The following is an 18,202-nucleotide window of genomic DNA, read 5'->3' as shown; positions in this document are numbered from 1 at the left end:
GGATTCAATACTAGGAAGGTAAAACATACTTGTGTTTCTTCCTCTGCAATGATACTTTCTGTTATATTGTGTTATCGAAGAGTGTAACCTATTCAAACGTACTTTTACATCAGTAACTTATGTTTCTATTAAATGAGTACCAGAAATTGATATGTTAATGTAAAATTAGCTTAAATTTACATTTGTGCTGAGTTGGAGCAGTTCTAATTCGTAACTCAAGTCCAAATAGCGTTCATGTGATTAAGTTTATTGGAAAACTTGTCATTAATTTATAATTTTAGCGATTTATCAACAAATCAGGTATGAAACTAAGGATTGTTAACTTATTAGGCAGATAAGAGTAGCAAGTCCGACAATTGTGTTGTTCATGTCTGAAAAAAGTTCGTTATTCAGTAAGGGTATTTTAAGGGTATATTACTAACCAAGTAAGGTGATTCTTGATCCCACTCTCGTCTCCCCACGTGTGACCAAAATTGGTGACATATCTTGGTGGTAAGCCTTGGCTTTGTCGTAGGACACCCATGGTGAACACATTCTACACATAGTGTCTACATTCTTACTTATTTCCTTACTTTAAGCATGTTCCTATGTGGAGCTTAGGCTATAACAAAATGCTTTCCATCTGACTCTGTTGCTGACTTTGTCACCTAGTTTGTACATTTTATCTGTCCACACATTGAGATGGCATTCTTTCATCACTGTTCTCCGACAAGTACCTTTTGAAGCTCCTGATCACCGTTTTCTTTGCGAATTCCAACCAAGGGCGGCATAACATACTTGTGACTCTGTTCCAGTATTGACATTTCCTCTGACATTCTTATTTCGAATCGTATGTCCTATCAAATATAAATGTAGTGCCAACATTCATAGTTGATAATATACTATTAAAATTAATATTCAATATCATAATTCCTCAGATTTAATTCAAGCAGCACAAACTAAAATCACAGACTATCTTCACAATTTGCACAGCAACAATTTCATATCTTAAGCCTTCCTTTAAATCAAAAATAATTCCTACAAATTTTTATTCATACTAATTCATAACTATTAGAAGGAATTAAGATAAGTCACAGAGTAAACTTACCGAAAAAGTTTTTTTTTATCTCTACGACAATTTAGGATTCTCCTTTTTATTTTTTGCTGCAGCAGCCACAAATTACGACTTTTCTTTATCACTTCTTCTTTCTGCTGACTCGTAAGAACTTGTCGACACTCTTTTTTTCCCGGCAATTTGTTTGATTCTTTTTTTCTTGGTTAGAGATTCACATGACCTACATAAGTTTATCGTTGAAAGTCCTGCTGCCATAACAAAATGATAAAAATGTATAATATTAAAATTATAACAATAAATGCGATAAGTTGAGATTGTCCATGAGTAGGAGACAAGTCAGCTGGTTGAGTGAGAATGTAAATGTTATCAATGATTAGTTTATAAGACCATCTTCATCCACTGTCTGTATATGATATTCAAGCAGAAAAACACTTAGTGATGAAGAATAAGATTGCGGATTTTAAAGCATTCATGGTATTTCTCAAACAGTTTTGAGAAAAAAAAGACTGTTACCTGCAAAGAAGCTTAAAGTAAAGCAAATTGCAAAGAAGAAACAAATCAGTATTCACGAGCATTGGCTCAGTGAATATGAAAGCTGTAAGTTTTCGTAGTGTAGGGGTTATCACGCGAGTCTAACACACTCGAGGTCCCCGGTTCGAGACCGGGCGAAAACAGTGCTTTCTTTTTTGATGAATTTTTTTAATCAGTTTTTCAAAATTTTAGCAAATTTTTTTTGACTTCTAACGGGACATCCACTTATTACGTAATATGAAAAATTGACTTTTGGAATCTTCTTCTTCTCCACAATAAAATCTCACATCTCACATTTAATGAAGCAAATTATAAACTCAAATCTCGGGGCTCTGGAATTCCTAGAAGGGTTTAGGGACTTCTTGGAGTGTTCTGAAAATTCTGAAAGGGTTGTAGAATTTCTGGAAGGGTTCATGAACTTCTAGAAGGGTCCAAGGACTTCTGGAAGGTTTTCTGGAAGGGTTCAGAGACTTCTTGAAGGGTTCAGGGACTTCTGGATAAGTTCTGGAATTTCTGGAAGGGTTCTGAAATTTTGTCAAGAACTCTGACGTTTCAAGAAGGATTCTAGATGAAATTGTGTGCCTTGTTAATTCTTACGCCTCTGATTGTTCTCATTTTCTTTCTGTCTGTGCAATTGAAACCCTTGCAGCAATTTGGAACGATTTTTGTTGGAAAGTATGAGGAAAACAGTTCAAAAATTGCCCCTAACTGCACGACGCAATGACCCCATCCAATGACTCTCAATATTTCCTCAATCCATCCTCATCCTTTCTACTTCTTCATTGTGATTTAACAGCCTTTATTCCATCATTGCTTACGTATGATGATGACTAGATGATTCCATTCTATTTTATCACACATAAACTTTATCGTTGTTTATAGACAGAAGTTTATTGTCTAAAATATTTTTCCCCTTCTTTACTTCCAATTTTCATTTTTATTTTATTTCGCTTTCACTTTTTCCAAAGAGTAAAAATTCTTTCGCTGACGTCTGTCTTTCCTGCCATTTTCACGTAAAAAAAAACTTTTATTTTTTTACATAGTTCAAGTTCCCAAGGACGAATGTTTACAAGACTGTTTTTACCCCCTCTAATGGAGGATTGTGTCTGAGTGTCTGTTCATAAATTGATTGAAGGATGTTGTAAGCAATCAGAAGCAGACTTTGATAATGGAATATTTATCAATTTTATTTAGTAGTTTAGAGTGAGTGACAATTTATTTGTCATGGGGAAAGGGTTGATGATTTGTGAACATTGTCTTATGAGATCTGTCTTCAGGGTGCGCGTGCGACTCATGGAACTGGCAGAAAATATTTGCTTTCTTAATTCGTTGGCAGTAAAGATTGATTGTGATTCATTGCCTTCCATAGATGTCACGCTGGTGTAGCGTAGACAGGTAAATAGGGTGCTCTAGCACATTTCATGCGAGCTATGGCGAAATAGTATGTTATGTGCTTGAGCAACCTATTACCACTTATCAATTTCCGATATCAAGTCCAATACTCATTCGATCAATAGCTACTTTCATTAAGACGTCATCCTTAAATATGAGTTAAGTTAACCAATGAGAAATTGTACTTGAACCTGATTGGAACCGAACTGGAGCTTACAATGGAAACTGTAAAAGGGCGATTCTCCACAACGGTTGCATTTTGAAAAATGAGCTTTTTTAATCCAAGGTTATTTGTTTATTGATCACAAAAATATTTTTATCAATAACTTTTCGAATTTTCATGATTTCAAAGCAGAAAACTGATAAAAACTATAAAATTAATTATACTTCACATAATATATTAAAACTCTGCGTAAAACTTAAGAACAAAAGAAGAATTTTACTTTTTCGTTTTCAAAATTTTGTAATTTTCTCATGGATTAGGAGAAAAAGTTTTTGAAAGGTGCTTTGTGACCTAAAGTTGACGTTCGGAGAATCGATTTTTCTCCATAATTAAGCTTTATTGATTAACTTTGAAGCATAAATATGATAGAACAAATCAAAATCTATCTATTGATATGCATTTCATGATTTAAAAATAAGAATTTAATGGATAAATAGTGATTCCCCTATTAAAATTTTCACAAAATGCAACTTTTGGTCACAAAGCACCTAGCCGAAGAATCAAAATATCTCTTAAAATAAGCTGTTTCTGGATTGTGTAATTCAATTAAAAGGTAGAATATGTGTAATTACACTTAAAAAACTGATATTCAGAATAGTTTTAGTGGAAAAATCAGAAAAAAATTCAATTTTAAGTTCAAATTTTTCAATTTCCCCTGTGGAGAATAGCCCAAAAACTCCCGAATTTTCAATATTATTTATTTGAATTTTTGCCATTTTCGGTGAATAATTTGAAGTAGTTCGGGAGTAGAATTGATGTTAAATTATTGCTATTTCGATTCGGCGATCATGTAGAATAGAATAGATTATGATGTTGGGTTCGCTTATAACAACGGCACTGCGATCGATGATCTGTTGTACCATCTCAAATTCTTTACAAAATGCCTTTGTCCTTGATGAAGCCAACAATGTCCAAATAACGTTGTTTTGGTGCATATGTCCTCAACAACCGCAAAGTCCGAATCAAAGTGTTTAACTCGACGATCATGTGCTCAAAACTTGGTAGGAACTTGTGTATCGGGTAGAACCCAATGAGGATATATTCACACCATACCATAAAAGGTCTCACGGGTAGACCAAGCTTCGTTTGGAAATATAAAAATTGTAGAAATTATTCTGGACAAAATGGTTTTGCCTCATATAGGGATCAAGCTCCAGCAGGTAGGCCAAGCTTCACTTAGAAGCAAAGTATGGCCGTTAAACCAGTGGTTGTCAAACCACATTTCGCGACACACCTGTTTGAAGTCAAAAGTTTTTGAAAATGTCACGAAACTCCGTTATAGTGCAGCTCTGGATCTCATAGGATTAGAGTTGTCAATTATTTGGGTTTTTACTATTTGTACAAATACCAAATACCCAAATATCGAGACCCCCAAATATTGTACAAATACCAAATATTTTCGAAAGTATGGATATGACCCTAAAAACATCTGAATTTTCAAAAAATTGCCTGTATATTCACGCTTATTGTATAATTAGTAATAACAATCAACATAGAAGTAATGAAATTAATTATTTTCCAAAGAATAATAACAAAAAATAACTAAAATATTAACTTCTTTTCAGTCATATGATTAGGAAATTTCAACTTAAAACTTTCTATGCAGTGAAGGCTCAACACTTGATAACGTAGCTTGAATGGGCTTCAATGAAATAAACTGCACCTCTTACTTCTCAGTCCTGTTTTTAGTACCTTTAAATGACTTTATATATATTGTTCTATGTCTATTCATGAATACAGTCATTCTAATCATAAGGACATGAAGTGCGATTTTCTATCTCTTCGTCCTGACTTTCAAAACCACAACATGTGTTAAATTTTTGTATTCACTAGATATTTAATCAAAACAATGCTCAAAAATTCTAAAAATACTACATAAATTTTTTAAAAAATATTGCAAAATTTTATATTTGAAGATTTTCAGGAAAAATTTCATACTTGCTTTACATTTAACTCTTATGTTGTTTGATACAAATTATTTGGTTTCAAAATACAAATTATTTGGTGACCCAAATAGTTTCAAAATGGACCAAATACCCAAATATTGGTATTTGTAATTGACAACCCTATGATAGGATATCTCACAACATTAAAATAAGTGTCTGAGTCATGACTACCTGCTTGACTATAGTTAACCATCAAAAAACTACTTAAATTTATGCGTCAAAAATTAAAAATCATCATCAGACATCAACTTCATCATATCCTTTTCAAGCTTTTTATTCCACTTACATCCTCCATTCATCCACATATAAGTACAAAAGTATATGAGCGAGACTAGGGAAAGAATTGACGATATCTGGGGGTGAATAAATTTCTTCTTTACAACATCCAATGCATGGGGTGTCATGGGAAATAGAAAGAAATGAGAAATAAAATAAATGAGGATGTAAAAAAAATGTTGATAACTCATAACATTCGCGTACTTTTTTATTGTGTGTCGCTTAAGGTAAAAAAGCATAGTGTTCATTGACAATGATGGCAATGACTATGATGATTTTGATGACTGTGAGACAATAATATTAAAAAATATGAAATAAAAATTCTCATTTTTTGTGTTATAATAAAAATGATTACTTACCATACTTTTTATATCCTAATGCCTACATTCACACAAAAATCATTTACATGAATACACCGTTTTCCATTATTATTTTTTGAATGCAAAATAAGAGTGAGAGGAATTTACAGCACGGAAAAAATGTGAATGTTTATACACATAATTGATAATGACAATGACTTATGGATGAATATTATGCTTTTACAATTTTTGGTACCTATTCCCAAAGGGAAAGGATGCTATTATCCGCGTTTTTTCTGTCTGTCCGTCTGTCGGTCTCTGTCGGTCTTAGTCGGTCGCTGTCGGTTTTTATCGGTCTCTGTCAGTCTCTGTCGGTCTCTGTCGGTCTATGTCGGTCTCTATCGGTCTCTGTCAGTCTCTGTCGGTCTCTGTCGGTCTATGTCGTTCTCTATCGGTCTCTGTCGGTATCTGTCAGTCTTTCTCGGTCTATTTCGGTCTCTGTCGGTTTCTGTCGGTCTCTGTCGGTATCTGTCGGTATCTGTCAATATCTCTCGGTCTCAGTCGGTCTTTTTTGGTCTCTATCGGTCTCTGTCGGTCTCTATAGGTCTCTGTCGGTCCCTGTCAGTCTCTGTCGGTCTCTATAGGTCTCTGTCAGTCTCTGTCGGTCTCTGTCGGTCTCTGTCGGTCTCTGTCGGTCTCTTTCGGTCTCTGTCGGTTTCTATCGGTCTCTGCCGGTCTTTTGGACTCTTTGTCGGGAAGATGCTCTTCCGTCGGTCACGAGTGACCACGTCTATACTAGTTTTTATTTTCACTTCCACTTTAGATATATTCAATGTGAGCTCTTATTCTTTATGGCTATGTTTCGTTCTCTTTGTTCCTTGAAGCAATTCCATTTATGATTATATCATCAAAAAAAATATTCATGCTGACTAAATTTATGCGAATGTATGAATTTTAAATATTTGAGTTTCTAATATTTACCGAGAAAAATTTTTCCACATTTGAAAGCCAAGGTTAAAGTCGTGCATTGAATTTTTTAATATGAAAGGAGTGTGGCATGTCTGCTTGTTTGGAATTTAATTTCCACAGTTTGAAATGTTTAGACAAAAAAGAGAAAATATTTGCGGTAGGGTAATGATTAAGCAAATGTGGATGTTCTCATGTGAAGAAAATCAAAGATTTTATGCTAAATATCTTAATAGCATAATGCTGATTTGTTGGAGATGGCAAAGTTTGTTAATATTCAAATTGATGAAGCTGATCCGTCTACCAAGTTTTTAGAGGATTGTCATCTATTTTTGGATATTTCTGATCGAAATATCACAATATATGTTGGGTGACCAGAGGATGTTTGGGGATTTTAAGATTTTGTGGACTATTTGAAAAATTGGGACATTTTGAGGCTTTGTTGGGATACAGCAACAAGGGAGAAAAGTACAGAAGCGTCCAGACAAAAATGCAGCAGGTGGCCGCCCTACTAATTTGACAACATTCTTCAAAAGTAACATCAAGAATGCAGACAAACCTTTTAAAACAGTGATGTTTACTAGCACCATGCCTCGACTTGGAGTAAAGGATACCACAAAAAGCTTTCCATCTGATTCTATTGGTGCCCACATCACAAAGCTTACATAAAATCTCCATTTTCACATCTTTTCGGATTACTGCTCTATGCGATGTTGCTTTTGGAGTGCATTTACTTGATAAATAGTAATGGCAGCAAGCGAAAGAATGGCAAAACACTAGAGAAGGTGTCGTATGTGGGATGGAATCAAAAGGTGCTCTAAAAGCAACTTGGCTTAGACCAGTAATGCGGGAATGACAATTAGATGTTAAAATAGAGAATTTGTACAAACTTTATGATGTGGCCAGCAATAGAGTCAGATGAAAACCTTTTGTAATAACATATGTATGTGTCACAGTATGTCTAACTCCTAGAAAAACACATTTTTTGGGACACATCACGGACTAAAAACTAGTCATGGTCCACTCGGGACTTACTCATGGAGATTTCTTCCAGTTGGTTCTAATAAAAACATTTAACGATGACTTAGAGCTAAATGTCGGAGCCTTCATCATTTTATTCACTCCAAAGGAATCACCAAATATTGTAGTTTTCAGGTAGTATCTATCACAGACAACATCTATCTATCGACCAAATCCACCCATGTTCTGGTTAGTTGTTACATAATGGTTATTCTGCATATTTTGTCCAATATTATGCCCATTTTCGTGAAAAACAAGTCTTAAGTCTTAACAATACGGAATAAAGGATTTCATTTTATCATGTCATGAGTGAGTCATTTATGAACCTAATATAGATTATTTTGTCAAATCATTTTTTGTGTCATAATATATTTTTTGGATAGTCATCAAAACAATTTAAATAAGTTGCAGACGAGTTGATATCATATTGCTTACTCTTAGCATTAGCTTCCTCAATGTCAACTGCTAGTTTTGCGATCTATTTTCAAGGATATTTAAATCTCTTGAGCATATCATAAAGTTTTGCATAAGCTATATCGAGTTCAGACTCTTCTGCATCAAGCATTTACATCAGATTCATGAATACCTTGAGAATGCCTATTCATAAGCACAGAATAAACATTTTATTGTTGTGAAATTTCCATTCAAAAGAATATTTTTTTATTAAAAAGTGAAAAATCATGAGAAGCGAACACACAGCGAGTAATGATGACAATATCACCAAGCATTATTGTTGGATGGGGGGAGGGGTTGGTGGGGTGGGGGGGTTGAATAATAATTCAAGTCATGATTTCTCAATTAAAATCTCATCTAAGCTATGAGATAGAAAATTTTTAGATTTGTGGCATTAGTAGCAGCAACCAGCAATGGCAGAGGCAAAGTGATGACTATAGAATTTTTTATACTTTTTCTCCCTTCCATTCCGTTATCTCGTGAAACAATAGGGAAAAAAGGAAAAATTAATTAAATTAAAATTATAGTGTTTGTGGCGTTTAATGAAGTCTCATTTTGTGAGATAATATAAAAGTAATTTACTGTCATTTCACCAATTCATTATATTACGTTCCCCCCATTCTCCTACTCTCATAGAACTGAATTGTTAAATGAATGGGAAATATTTGGAAAGGACTCGAGGTAAGTTGTAGTTTAAGCGCATTTTTTAAAAATTTATAGACATTTACAGTTGACGAAATAGTTTTCTGATGCTCCGTGTCCATATGGACAAAAAAGCATTCTAAAGCGTTAGAACTAGACATTAAACCAGTCATTAACTTGCTTTAACTAATTATAACGTTCATATTTATCTACTCGGAATTTACTCTCAAATTTTTGAAATTGTCCACAAATGACATCAATTTTATTAGACGTAATGGACAATCTAAAACTGGATCTAAACTCTAAAGCTTGTAGATATGCCGTGCAAATATTTTCCATTTTAAATGTGCGTTATTTACGATCCACGGGGATTAGTGTTTTGCATACCCTTCTTTTAATGTTTGCAAGTGATTTTGACAATAGTACTTTATTGTTATGGAAGGAAGCTGTCGATAGAGATAGTGTCACACTTGGAATTAAAAATTGATAGAACCAGTTTCAGGAACCGACTGAGGGAGGCCATGGATCACAATTGATCTGTAGGGCCAGCGAAGTAACTAATTAAGTACTTTATTGTCCAAACAAACGTTTGTGTGCCACGACTTGGCCACGACACACCTTGGTGATAATCCACGACCAAAACTGCATACGGAATACACGAAAATACCTAGGAATACGGTTTGGATAAGACTGCTCTTGAAATTGAAAGATAGTTTAAATTTAGTAGAAACATTAAAGATAGTAACTTTAACCTAGAGACGAGTCAACCTTGACAATTTGACATAAATGGATATACTTTAGAAGCTAGAAAATGTTATCAATTTCATCAATTTAATACAATATGCATGTGTAGAAATTTCTCATATTCCAATCATTAGGTATTCTTTTATATTTCGAATCTTTGTCTTTCAGCAATACTTCAAGACACTTGTTATTTAATATGACGTTTTCCAGAGCTCCAATTCAGACTTGATCTCTTACATAAGAGCAGTCGAAGTATCTAAACTGCCCACAAAGAACAATCTTAGAAATGGCTGGTTTCGAACCTATGACCTTCGAGTTACCGTACCAAATTTGAATCAAACACCTTACATATTCAACCAGTAAGGCACTGTTCTTAGACAGATCTAGGTTTGAGTGGATAATTCGATAAACAGAGTGAGATCTCCTGATGAATACAATATGCAGCTATGTATCCTCAAGGTCTGAAAAGCTTAAGTTCACATATATTATTATTTTAATTTTATTAACTCAACATGCAGCAGCAAAAAGCCATTAAAGTATTTCAAAACTAGTTAATAGTTCATCTGTTTTATCAACAAAATGAAACTTCTCTGTTGCTCAACATTGTCATTTAATCTGCTCGAATGTGAACTTCAAGTAGTGCTGAAATAAAGACACTCAGACATAAAATCTAACAAGATAGTAAAATAACTTATCTTCATTTTACGTTTAATCCATAAATCTAGTTGACGCCTAGGAACTAATTTCAATTTTAATACATATGCACGCACACATAAGTGGCATAAAAACTTTAAATGCGGAAGCTAGTTTGAAGGTGAAAGTTAATTAATTTTAAGGATGAATAGCTTCCAACATATTTTGTCACCTTATGTCTTATGTGAAATTAATTAATCATTTTCATACCCGTAAATACTCGACATACATCTACATCCATTTTATGTCTCCGTGAATCATAAAATTTTTAATGTCGTACCATTAAAGACGCAATGGGTAAAGTGCTTTTTACCACAAAAATTGAAGGCTTTAAAAACAACTAAAAAACCCTTTTAAGAAATTTCGTTTTTTTCGTCATGTTCAAAGCCATCTTATGGCATCTCATATACTTTACATCCCCTATACCACCCTCTTAGTGTGAACGCGTTGAAAAAGGTACACAACGTTGGATGTAAGGCTTTACATTCATTCATGTATTCATTTCGGTTGAGGATGATGAGAAAATATTGTGATTTGCCGGAAGGATTTTTTTCTTTATCACTGCTTTTCCTACTCATGTGAAATGACATAAGAGAAGTAACAAGCACCGAAAAAAATAAAATAAAAATGTAAATTTTTCCTGTAAAACATTTTTATTAAAAAAATTTTCAAAAAAAAACTTTTTAGCAGAGTTGTAAAGCAGGCACTTGTTATAGGCAAAAACCGTACAATTTATTGGTAATTTGTATGGTTTTTTGAGGAAAAAGTAGGCAAAATCCTTACAATTTCTTGATATTTTGTATGGTTTTGCAAAAAAAAACACTGACAAAAACCGTACAATTTCTTGTTAATCTGTATGGTTTTATCACAGGCAAAAACCGTTCAATTCCTTGATAATTTATATGGTTTTGGAATCATATTGACAAAACAGACACCTGTCATTGGCAAAAACCGTACAATTTCTTGGTAATGAGAAAAATTAAAAAGAAATTTTACGGTTCTTACCTATGACATGTCCCTGTTTTGCAACTCTGCCTTTCATATGCTTTTATATCATAACTTTAACATTGAGTTTGGTCCATAAGATAACGAGGATGTTCTCGTTAGAGAATTTTATCGATGCTTTAACTTTTTTTTTTGTTTAGCTCCAGGAACATTAAATTTTTTTCATATTTATAGGTTCAATGTTACTTGTTTTTGAAGAATTAGGTCATACTTTGTAATTGGAATTAACTGAAATTGTTGTGATCGACGTGAAAAACAAAACAACAGGCGGCTAGCTGTCAAATAAATTCAAATAAATTTTTAACAACATGAAATGTCAAAAAAAAATTCTGAATAATTAAACTTTTCTATCCCGATTTTGTTGTTTATGGTTTATGGACATAGTAACTTGTTGTTGGTTATGAAAATTGTCTAAATTTAAGGGGGTACTTGGAAGTTTCGACGACACAGATGAAGAAGGCTTCGCCTCGGAGCAGTGAAGATGGATGCATTATGGATGCCAAATAGAGTGTTCAAAATTCATTCGTGACATCCGTAGCGGAGCCTTCAAATCTCAGTTACAGAGCCTTCTTTCATTTGTATATCTACGGAGTGAACTACTTGCTTTAGTCAGACACTGAATTCTAGTACTAATAAAACGGTTTATCAGCTTGTGCTGATGTTCCCGTGTTAACTGATTTCGATCCATTTTAATAGAGAAAATGCAGCCAATATGGATAGATAAGCATGTTTAGACTTAATTGAAGTATCATTGGTATGTATAAAGCCAAATGAAGTAGTCAAATTAGCTTCGGTTGATACAATTCAAATTCAGTACTATTCCAGAGTCACGCCTGCTTGGTGTCAGAATTTTGATCGATTATTAAACTTGTGCTATTCAGGTATATTTATAGAAGCAAGTTGACATCGGCATCTATAAATTTTGGTATCTCTTCATGTTTCCATGACTCAAGGACGTCTCTCAAAAATCCTTCATAAGTCTAATGCCCTTTGTTTTTTTATCCACTTCAAGTCGCTTCCATTAAAGTCAAATTTATCCACTGAACCAAAATATTCTGAGTGTTATGAAGGATGCGCTCATTACTAATTAATCTGCTAAACTCAATTCCAACATTTTCTCTCTTTGAACACACAGCAAAAAAAGGTCTAAATGATTCTAAGAAGGATGTCTATGAATGAACTTTCTAGAAGAATATTTATGACAGTTGAATGTAAGATGTCCAAAAAAGCTCAACCAAAGGATGTACGCAAAAGTCTTCAGAGCTTTCAAATTCTCATAACAGAAATGAATCAAAGCAGAATGTTGGAAGTGATTTTTGGCAAATTTTTTGATGAAAGTTCTGGTGTTTCTGAAAATAGACAGTTATGGTTTTGATGTCATTGCTTTGAGGATTGTAAGGTGCTTTTAAAAATAGACTGAATATTTCTTTTGACTTTTAAAACTAACCCTTGTCATTTGGGTTGGAAGTAGCTATAAACATGGCATTTATGTTGTATTGGAAGTGACAATCTAGACCATTTGATCTGTTAGAGTAGTGTAGCCAGGAGGTCAATGGGGTTCTCATACACTTTTTTTTAGCAAGGCAGAGTTGGATTCTATTAGATTGAACATTACTTACTTACTTCCTTGGCTGGGGCGCACGAGGACCCATTGCTGCGCGTAGTGAATGTCTGAAGACAGCTCTATCCTTTGAAACCTTCTTCCTCAACACATGCAATCCAAGAATTCTTTGGACATTATGGTTTTATAAGTTGCTAGACAACAGACATGAAAATACTTAATTTTACTAGCCTGAACTGTCAAGGTGATTTTAAGCTGACAGCATTAAGAATTAGGTTACAACAAAATGCTTTCCATCTGACTCTGTTATTGGCTCCGTCACCTAGTTTGTATAAATTGTCTGTGCGCACATTTAGCTGATATTCTTTCACCCATTTGACAGGACTTTAGGAGTTCGGACTCCAATGACGTTTTTTCCCAATCGTTTTTGGGGTCCGAATTTCCCAAAAAAAGTGGAGTGCCTCCACATTGGAGTCCTGTCAACTTTGTTTTCATCATTGTTCTGCGATTGTATTAATTTCAGCAGGCTCAATTTTATTGTTATTGGTCATTGTCTGTTAGGATGGATCTAGTTATTCCGAGTGTATAATTAGTCTGGATGTTACTATATCATGTCTTTGATGGCTCTGGATGTTATTGTGTCTTTCATACACATGATTATCTAGTATTCGTTAACCGGTACTCTTTGTCCCGATCTCAAGCGACACTCTTAAATGCTCTGGATTCTTACGAATTTCAGTTTGTCTGTTTATCCCTAAGTGGCAGTTGCGTATTCAAGAAGTTGAGAGGGGTGCTTTACAAGGAGTGTATTTTAGAGATGTAGAATCTGTAAGGCGCCAAGGTGTGCCGTGAAAAATAAATGATCCCCACCCCTGGTGTATTTAAAGTTTGAACAATAACAATTTTTCCGTCATGCTTACCAGGGGACTTTAGTCTAGTACAAAAATACTTTGTCAACAGCAAATTCATCAACAATCTCGACTCAATCTATTTTAAAAATTCAAAGAAAATTGTCGTGCTGACAGCAACTTCCAGTAAAATTAATTTAAAATGTTTAGAAAACTTTATTCGATGTTCTTCAATTGGAAGTACACAGCATTCCATTAAGCATGAATAAAATGAAGAATTGAACAAAAAGTTTTTTTTTTGATATTTTCGAAGAAGGCCGACCGTCGAATTCTTAGAGGAAGCAGCCTACAACGCACATATGAGAGTTATCAAGAAGTGCAAAAATAAAAAAAATGGCACGAGGAGGGAAAAAAGGAAGGAAAACTTTACGGCACTTTATTGTGATGTGATGTGAACGGTAAGTGCCGAAAGTGAGATGGGAATGATGTGCAGTAAAAAGTTACGTTACCGTCGTCATTTCATCAAAAGACGTAAAATATGTTTTATTAATTTTATTATCATCCAACAGAGACGTACGCTCTTTTTTTGTTCCTAAGATATTGGAACTGGGGAAAACTTATCATACACACAAACATACAAAGTTTATTTGACTGCTTTTTTGAAGTTCAGCCATTGTCATATTTTCAGTGATTTTTATGCTATGGGACGAATTTTTGGGGCATTTTTGAAAAAAGGCAGCTTTATAAAGCACTTTGTTCAGTCAGCTGGTCTTACTTACTTACTTCGAAGGTCTTACAGATCAACTGTGATCTATGGCCTTTCTCAGATGTCGCCTAAAACTGATTCTATCGCCGGCTTCCGCTTTCCAATTGCCAATACCAGATGCAACGCTGTCTTTATCGACAGCTTGCTTCCAGGAGTTTTTCGGTCTACCACGAACTCTTTTACCATCCAAAAGACCGATTTAAATAATATCTTATATTATCAGTTCCACCATATAGCTGAATCAGTTCTGCTTTGCTTCTAAATTTGTACTAGTCACCTTCTCTCTGAGATCTGAAAAATCTTCAGTCAGCTGTTTGGCTGCGGTTAAAATCTTGTTAACCAGCCATTGTACTTACTTTACTTTCTTGGCTGGGGCGCCAAATGGATTAACAAATTTTTATTGAAAATTTTTCAAATTTTTAAAAACCGTTAATTAATAAATTTCTGATCGCTAGTCCAAAAATGCGCTAAAATCACTCTATGGGAACCAGAACTTTATTTAATATTTTTACAATTTTTTATAGACGAGCAGAAAATTTTTGAAGCTGCAAAAGAGCAATTTTGAATCCTTAATTTAATGAATCGTCTTGTGAATGTTAATTTTGCTTATAAACTTATGTTCATGATTACCATAAATGACTCATAGTCACAATCTCTCATGTTATTAGCAAACGAGGGAACTTGAAAAATAGAGAAAGAAATGCGAGGGAAAAGATGCCACATAGCAATGGCAAAAAGTTTTCGTTGTTGCGACTAAAAAGAGACTTTTACCAAAAAACTGATAAGAAGAAAAGCAAAATTGTCACTTAAAGAAGCAGCAACGCAAGCACAAAATACTTTTTTTTTAAGTTTTTATGAGGCGATGAAATGGCATGAAATCTTTTCTCCCAGATTTTGTTGCTACTTCTTTTTTTTTCTATTCTTTGCTAGATTTTCGTATTAAGATGTTTGGATGTAGGAAAAGTTTTATAGTTTTTTATGATACAAGGAAGAGGAAGAAGATGGAAATGGAAGTAAATCTAAGAAAATGAAGCAATGGAGATAAAGAGAAAATTTTGTAGAAGATGATTAAAAGCATGCAAATGGCTTGATGAAGTAACAATTGAGATGTTTGAGAATTTAGACTGAGAATTTTCAAGGTTAATCAAGGATAGAGTGAAGATTTTTGGAATTGAGAGCTGCTGGGTATCATTATGTTAGTTTTAGTTATTAATTTGGAGTAGTTCATTGCCAACAATGAGCTATGGAGATCTGTTGCAGAAAATAAAGCAAATTTCAAACTTACTTGAACAGAATGAGGATGCAAATTTCATATTTTATCGTAAACTTGGCCATTTTCAGCTATCATGTATTCGGGAGCGTAATTGTCAGGATATACCTACGTTGTAGCTCTAGCGTGGCTAAGCACCAGAGTCTTTACGTCTAAATTGTGCGGTTTGGATTGGATCTAATTCTTTATGTATTAACATTTGCTTAGACAAAGTCCAAAGTCGATACTGAAATGAAATACTGATATTTCCAAAAAACTGAAGTGGATAATCCAAAATTGAGGATAATTCACTTTAGTGAAACAGGCCGAATGGTTTTACTTAATTATTGTGATACCGAACAAGCGATAACGGATTCGGGACTCGACAGAGAAAACTTTTGCGAATCATGTGCAGTGGAAACGCGGCTCACAGCCTCTGTAGTCTATAGACAATTATCTGATAAAAGCGTCATCTAAGGAATAATTCTGATCCCAATTAAAAACTGTAGGTCTACTGAGTGCAGTGGTTTAGCGCACTTTTACTCGTTAAACAATCACTAGCCACGAAATGCCCTAGCGCAGCTCTTATGCAAAAAGAAACATAAATATGAAAAACAGTTTTCATTGCAGAGTAGCAGCTTTAGTTGGTAGGACTTCATTGTGTAGGTGTCTTAAGCTGCCAAATGGCTTCCAAGTGGCAATTTGATTCATGATGACTGCCATAAAAATGGCCATGTAGATATCATTTGGTCGCCTTCTAACTGTCATTAAAAACTTGTGTAATTACTGCAAACTAGCTTTTACTTATTTGCTTGGTTGCAGCGCACGGGAGCCCATTGTCCCGTTTAGAGAACGTCTGTTGACAGCTTTATATTTGGACAACTTCTGCCTTTTTTGGGATACTGAGAACTCTAGCGTCCTTATCAACACAAACAATCCAGGACATTTTCGGTCAGATTACTTTAACATTTCTTAAATAGTAATTGAATTCTCCCAAAATAGGCAATTTAATACCAAAAAGTACCTGTAAAACTTTAGACTTTTCGACCTTCAATTGCGTCAAAAAATCTTCTCAGAATCAATTAATCCTCATCATCAGCTGATGGAAGAAAAACATTTACAAAATCACTTCTACAAAATTCTTTAAATTGGCAAATAATGAAGCTTTCAGTGCTTTCTCAATACCTAGAATAGATAATATTCTTAGAAGGTCATGAAGAAGAGACGTTGACGATTAAAACTGAAAGTGCAAATCAAGGCATTTAATTAAAAATAAGAAGACATCAAAGCACTTTAATGATTCCAATCAAATTAATTTTCAATGTCGTCCTCAAATTGACATTTACAGCCACAAAAGCTGACATTTTATTGCTCGATAATTTTTTCATGCACATTTTTATTGATAATTAATATTCTGTTGACTGTTTGTCTGGACATTATAGCGACAACTTAAATATCCGGCAGCATTAATCAGTAAATATGGAAATAAGGAACGTAACATAAAATCCAGCACATCCAATACATTAAAAAAAATAATCCTTGAAACAAACAATTTTAAGTACTTTTAATTACTAAACTTTTCTATTAGATGTAAAAAAAGCAGCACTTGGAATTTTAAAAAATATTTTTAAACAATTCCTACGTGATGCTATAAGCAGGTAATCACTGCACTCCAAGTTACAGATTCAAATCTAATGGAATAAAAAAAAAAAAACTTTTCTATATTTCAAGTATTAATTTAATTTTATTGAAGAGATTTTTGTAATGGAAGTATGTTTCTCTCCGCCCGCTGTTCCCTCGCAGCTGTAATGTTAAATGCTTAAAAAATGAATATAAAAAAGTTTACATCTTCATTCTCTGAGTACTTCTCGTTTCGATATTCTCTATTTGAAAAAGGAAAATTGTGAATTTATTCGGTTGTTTGTTCGACTGTCTGTAAAGTTTAAAGTTTTGTTACGTTTTGTGGAATTTTGAGATAAGTCGGGATTAGTTACAAAAGTTTGTGTTAGTCCAAGGATGAAATTTGTCGATGTTTGCAGAATTCTTTCGAAAAACGTGAAAATAAGGTTAGAAAATTTCGAAATAAATTTCAAAGACTTGAATTGAATTTCGAAAAATTCGAATTTTTCGAGCTTAAATTCGAGTTTTCGAAACTTTTTTTTTACTTTCGAACATTGAATTTTTCGAACTTAAATTCGACTTTTTAGAAAATATCGAAAACTTAGAAATTTGTTTTGAAAATATCGAAAATTTCGAAATTAAGCTCGAAAATTTTGAATAATCAATTAATCCAAATCCAGTACTATGGCGGTGTGACTCTGGAACCTTGTTCACAAATATGCTAAGAAATCCATAATTTCATCCTCATCTCCCCGTTTTTCCAAAAGTTTGTTTTAATCATCTTTAAACATTCCTATACATAATAATGAGGTTAACTTACCAAAATATCTTCCATGTTTCGATCACCCACATGCTAAAACTTTCCAAAACCTACACAAAATCCATGTTTTGTCGGCGACGCATCTCATTCAAAT

At 33.8% G+C, this 18,202-nt stretch overlaps 1 non-coding gene across 1 annotated transcript; it reads left to right on the top strand.

Annotated features, from left to right (window-relative positions):
- Positions 1 to 1,655: 1,655 nt before the first annotated feature.
- TRNAV-AAC (transfer RNA valine (anticodon AAC)) lies at positions 1,656 to 1,728 on the top strand. Its single transcript has one exon. It is a non-coding gene; the product is annotated as a tRNA-Val (tRNA).
- The last annotated feature ends 16,474 nt before the right edge of the window (positions 1,729 to 18,202 follow it).

This window comes from Chironomus tepperi, unplaced genomic scaffold, assembly GCF_022539635.2.
Source record: "Chironomus tepperi strain 1889 unplaced genomic scaffold, CSIRO-AGI_Ctep_v1 contig_432, whole genome shotgun sequence".
NCBI classification, from domain to species: Eukaryota; Metazoa; Arthropoda; class Insecta; order Diptera; family Chironomidae; genus Chironomus; species Chironomus tepperi.
The sequence above is the reverse complement of the archived record's forward strand: the minus strand, read 5'-3'. Positions and strand labels throughout refer to the sequence as shown.